The sequence below is a fragment of the Schistosoma mansoni genome, chromosome W (genome assembly GCF_000237925.1).
Source record: "Schistosoma mansoni strain Puerto Rico chromosome W, complete genome".
NCBI classification, from domain to species: Eukaryota; Metazoa; Platyhelminthes; class Trematoda; order Strigeidida; family Schistosomatidae; genus Schistosoma; species Schistosoma mansoni.
Window position 1 is genome coordinate 9,393,396 of NC_031502.1, and position 6,000 is coordinate 9,399,395.

Genomic DNA, 6,000 nt, shown 5'->3' on the forward strand with positions numbered 1-6,000 from the left:
TAGAAGTATTCATAAACTATTTTCTACGTAAGATACTGAATGTCCGTTGACTGGATACCATCAGCAACAGTCTACTGTGGTAGAAGACAAACCAACTTCCGGTTGAGGAGGAAATTATAAAAAGACGTTGGGAATGGATAGTACACACATTACGGAAATCACAAAACTACATCAAGAGGCAAGCCCTAACATGGAATCCTGAAGGGAGACAGAAAAGAGGAGGACCGAAGAATACACTACGTCGGGAAACACAAGCAGATATGAAAAGGATGAATAGCAACTGGAAAGAAGTGGAAAGGTTCGCCTAGTACAGAATTGGATGGAGAATGCTGGTGAGTGACCTATGCTCCGCCACAAGGGGTAACAGGCGTAAGTAAGTAAGTATCAACAATTCTGATTGACAAGACAATCATTTTGATTCATTTTCACTTTTCAAAAAGGTCATCTCTATTTTTTATAATGTAATGCCAAAAGTTATTTCCTCTCTTAGACTCATTTTATGGAATCGCAAATGTTACTGTTTCGCATATTTTCATAAGAAAAACTATCCAAATTTATCTATTTTAATTGTTTCTTTCATTTTAGTAGTAACCTAAGTACGAATTAGCTAAAGAGTGATTCTAAGCATTAACATTTCATTCTCTATGATTTAATTGTTTAAACCGCTACTCAGTTATTTACTCTTCTCAATATTTCGTGAATATTGTTAGCGAGCTTTACTTTAATTCTAAAGGATAAAAGTTGAAATTTGCACAAAGAACAATATTCATCTTAAAAATGCAAATACACCTTGTTAACATATATTAGCTGACTCGAAAACTTTAGTTCAACACTTCATTCATGAATCCATCTTTGCTGATTAATGCTTTATAGGGTAATAATTGTACATTCGGTTCATTTTATTTTATAAGAATTAACTTATCAAGCTTTGTTTAAATTCAAGCGGTTTTTTCATAGTTTGTTTTTTTTCAATACAAATTTCCAGCAATTTCTTTTTCATCTTTAAGCAGCTCTAATTAGCTTACAAGAAAAGAAACAAAATTAACATATATGTGTTTTTTTCAAAACAAACAATACCTAATGACTTGACTACTAAATTTCAGTGAAAATAATAAACCATTTTTGTATTTCTCAAAATAGATATTATCGGACCTTGGTATACAGCATTAAATGAACCCGTTGGTGATTTTATTTTATTTTATTCCTTTTCCATTGTCTCTGATAAATTTCCTTTATTTCGATGCATCAGTTAGATGCATTTGTTTTTATTTATAATAATTCGTTCGGTTTTGTTAAAACTATTTTTCTTTAGTTTAATCAATCATCTAATGAACTATTCAATCAACTAAATTAGTAACGATTTTATTGTAATAAAAGCTATTGTAATGTTTACTTACATTTCTATCCATGGTATTATCAGTGTTGAATTTCTTTTTGTCAGAGCATTTATACTATAAAATTTATATTTTGAAGATGTCTATAATTATTTGAAAAATATACGGAACCTATAAAAGAAAACAACTTTAAGTCATTTTAATCTGTTCAACTGATTGCTAGTTGCATCCAGAAATAAATAGATTTATGCCATTATGTTAATTGATTAGTTAAGTATTAAAATCAGTCATGATTCTTCAAGATCTTGATAATTTAAGTTGATGAATAACCGTATAAGTGCTATTTAACTTTATTTAGTTGGATCAATGTTTTTGAAGTAAATCTCCTCGTGTTTTCACCATACTATAGTTTTTATGAAACAGATGATCAATATGTATATGAAGGTAGAAAGACTTAACGAACTCAGATTATAAATTATTTGGTATATTAGCCTGAATATCTTTGATATTCGCTTTAGTTAAAGAAAGTTTTTCTGAGATAACTGATAAGGTATAAAATCTCCAAAACTGAGGAAAAATATCTATATTTTTATCTCTGAATTTGGGAGGAATTTTTTGCGATATCAATCTGTGACGACGACTGTCTACATATTCTAAATGATTAATCAAATCAACGGTTTTATCGTTGGTCATATATACCTTGTAGTTTATTGGTAGCAATCACTAGAAATGTTCCATAGTTACATTTCATGTGTGTTACTGTTTATTGCAAATTTATTCCCGGCTTTCAGATAACCGATACATTTTTTAAAGATACTAACTTTAGTTGCGTATCGCCTCACCTGAAAACACTGAAATTGAACTTTTGATCAGCGATTTATATAATAAAGGGCTAGGTTTATCACAGAATAGGTGTCACGTTGTCTAGTTCGAAGTACTGATTAAATTTTATTAAGAAGATATAGAGTTTTGTCCATAAACGATTGAACTCCATAGCCTCTGTCATTTCGTTTCAAGAATATATGATTGAAGGACAGAAAGCTATTTTAGTAACATTTTGTGTTAATTAATATTTATCCATTTAATATCATAGTAAGTAGCTCCCGTTCCTTACATCAAATCATAGTTATCAATTTATCCCTATAGTTTTATGCAATATAAAATTTGTGTTAATAATCTGTTGGCTTGTCATTTAAATTTTAATGATATTAACTTCGTGCATCAAAATGTATTTAATGAATTGAGAAATTGTTAGGAGAAAATCATCTTGATGATACCATTATAAATTGCTTTTATTCCTTTAAACTATCCATGTTAAAGTAACAAATGTGAATAAGTTCCGGATATAAATTTTTAAATCAGTCTTTCTTGTAACCAGTGTACCCAGTGACATTTACCAATCATATGATTTAAGGTAAAATTAATTGACACAAGATTTTGCCATTATCGTGAAATAGTGTTAATGAGTTAAACTCATTGTCTGATTAAGAGAAAAACAAAGACAACTCAAAGAAACTAGTCTTCACCTTTTCCATACAGCAGATGTATATATATATGTGTATATATCCTAAATAATCAAATATTTTTCCCAAAGATAGTGGTTTAATTAACAGTAGAACAGTACAAGCCAAACCTATAAATGAAAAATGACTTCATCTGTTATGAGAAATCTTAATAAAATTGGTGTGATTCCTTTGTAGTTCTCACATTTGTTCAGATCTCCTTTCTGTGGTATCTTGATGAAGTATACCTGTTTCCAGTCTGTCGGCACTTGTTCTTCCTCACAAATATTCTTGAAAAGAACATGGAGCATGTTTGCAATTGCTTCTATATCTGACTTCAGTGCTTCGACTGGTATATTGTCAGGTCTTGCTGCTTTCCCACTCTTGATTTGTCTGATGGTTACACTGATTTATTCGATCATTGTTGGAGTGAGATTGATAGGAAGGTTTTTGTGTGCTGCTTCTATATCCGGTGGGTTCAGTGGAGCTAGCTTATTCAAGAGTCTCTCGAAGTGTTTCACCCATCTGTTCCTCAGTTTTTGAATGTCAGCGATTGTCTTACCGTTTTGTCTTTGACCGAACTCTCTTATTTACGATATTTCCCTGCTAGTTTCTCCGTTCTGTCATATAGTTTTACATTTCCTTCTCTGTCAGCTTTTTCCTTTTTCGTTGCTCGTTCTCCCATGTATTTCTGCTGATTGTCCAGCTACCCAGTGTTTCTTTAGATTCAGTTTCATATTGGCAACAACCAGTTAATGGTGATCTGAAGTTACCTCAACTCCTCTCTTGGTTCTCAACTCTTCCATTGACCTTCTGAATTTTTTGTTGATACGAATATGATCGACCTTGTTTTTCATGGTATGATCCGGTGAGATCCATATAGTTTTGTGTATACGTTTGTGTGGAAATATTGTGTCGCTGATAAACAATTTGTTGAATGCACATAGATTTGAGGATCTCTCATTCCTTTCCTCCAGTCAGTCCATCTATGTCCCATTATATCTTCATATTCGTTGTTGTCCATTCCGACTTTGGTGTTTCGATCTCCCATCAGGATGGTCAGTTTGTTTCCTGAGCACTCCATATTTGATTGCAACCTCTCATAGAACTGATCTTTATTGTCGTCATTGCTATCATTGGTGGGTGCATTACACTGGATAACATTCGTTGTGATTCCCTCCTTCTTTGTTTTGAATGATGCTTTGATAATTCCAGATCCGTGAGACTCTCATCCTACAAGTGCATTTCGTGCTTCTCTGGATAGCATTAGAGCAACTGCCTGAGTATGTGGAGCATCTTCCTGTTCGTGATCGGAATACAGCAGCATTTTTCCCATATCTCTACTTTGTTGTTCAGCTCAGATCCAATGGGTTTCGCTGATTCTGAGAACCGCAAATTTGTATCTCCTCATTTCCGTTGTTATTTGACTGGTCCTTCCGATCTCCTACATTGTCCGGACATTCCATGTATCTATATTAATTGTTGTTCTGGTTGTTAGAATTGTCATCGGCCTCATGACTTTCGAAGAATCTCGGATTTCATGATGAGGCGTCATAGTTCTTTTTTCAACTCGGAGGGCAGAGTTTAAATTATTTATACTAGTTAGCTTTCTATTAGTGAGTTAGTTTTCTAAGGGATGTGGTCGCTAACCTCATGCCTAACCATTCCTCCTTTGTCCGGACTTGGGACCATCAGTAACTCTAGAAGATTTGCAGTCCAAATTTTACAAATATTAACCGAACTATAAATGTGGAAGTCAAATTTTAATATTAATTTGTAACAGTGGATTTTCTGTTCAATCAGCTGTTAAAACTGATGCAGTTTTGTGGTGTGGTCTACTTATATCCATATAAGTAGTATATGGTGTGGGTCAGACATACAATGTATTTTGGCAGAAAACCGATGACAAAAGAACTGAAATCAAGCGCAATCGTTTGGAAAATGCATGAGCGATGGAATTAAAGAAGAAACAGTGAACATGGAGACTATTGGTTGTCCTCATCTGTGTTCTCATTCACTACAGTTTAATTACCGGAAAATTGATCAACTTGAAATAGATTATTTAACAACTAATATGAATAAAGCAAATTTTGAGGCAGCTGATTTGTTTTCAGGCAATTATCAAATGTATACACTGATGATCAATAATAAGAACAGGCTGAACAATATTACTTAACTCCTTATTCATGCTGCTTATCGGTAAATTTTGAGACAGTAATAACTTATGTTTTTTTTGAAAGTATTCCAGTAAACCAGAGTAATAGATAAAAATGAATAAATGCGCATATAAATGCATAAACTTAAAGCAAACTTTTGAAATGATCGTTAAGATCCTTTTTTTGGAATATAATCTATCCTGATGATCTAAATTTCCTGTGAGTTATTGATCAAAGGGAATACAAACCTCAATATCCAAACACTGAGGTTTGATTTCAGACTTTATTGGATTAAAAACATTTTTGATGGCGTGGTAGTATTTTCAGCTGTTGCATATAAAATTATTGCTTAAAGTAGAACAGAAATTATAAATAGATAGTTCTATGTTGAAATTCTTTTCGAACTTGTTAATGTATATAGAAATTCGAATTTCAAACAGCTAACACTTCTTCCATGACAGTAAAGTTATACTATATTTACTCTTGGAAAAGAACTGAATTTCAAGCAGAGAATTGTTTTATTTCCAGTAAATTTCCAAAAGAGATGGTCGAGTTTTCTTCAACTAAAATCTTTATTATCAGAAAGGGATTTTGTGGAAATCTTAATTTCATGGCTTAATTTATGGGTCAATTAAAGCTAGATCACCATGGATCGTGGATACACACTGCTGAGGGGTTCCATTCTAGGGCGAGACAACCGTCCAGTGCTTCCAGGTTTTCCATGGTGGTCTAGCTTTAATCGAATCATGAATTCAACCATTAAAATATTTATGTCAATAGTGTACTCGTTTTCGTTTCAAAGTTAATTACAATCAACATTCCATAACTCCTTGGAATACGAAATAGAAATATATTTATCAACGAAGACAATTTCACTTATAAACTGATGTCAACTAGGTATTTACTAAGTAGTTTATATATTAATTTTACATTTTCATTCTTACCTCTATTTATTTTTTTGTTTATATTTACTTCAGAATAACCGACATAATGAAACATTGGTTTTAA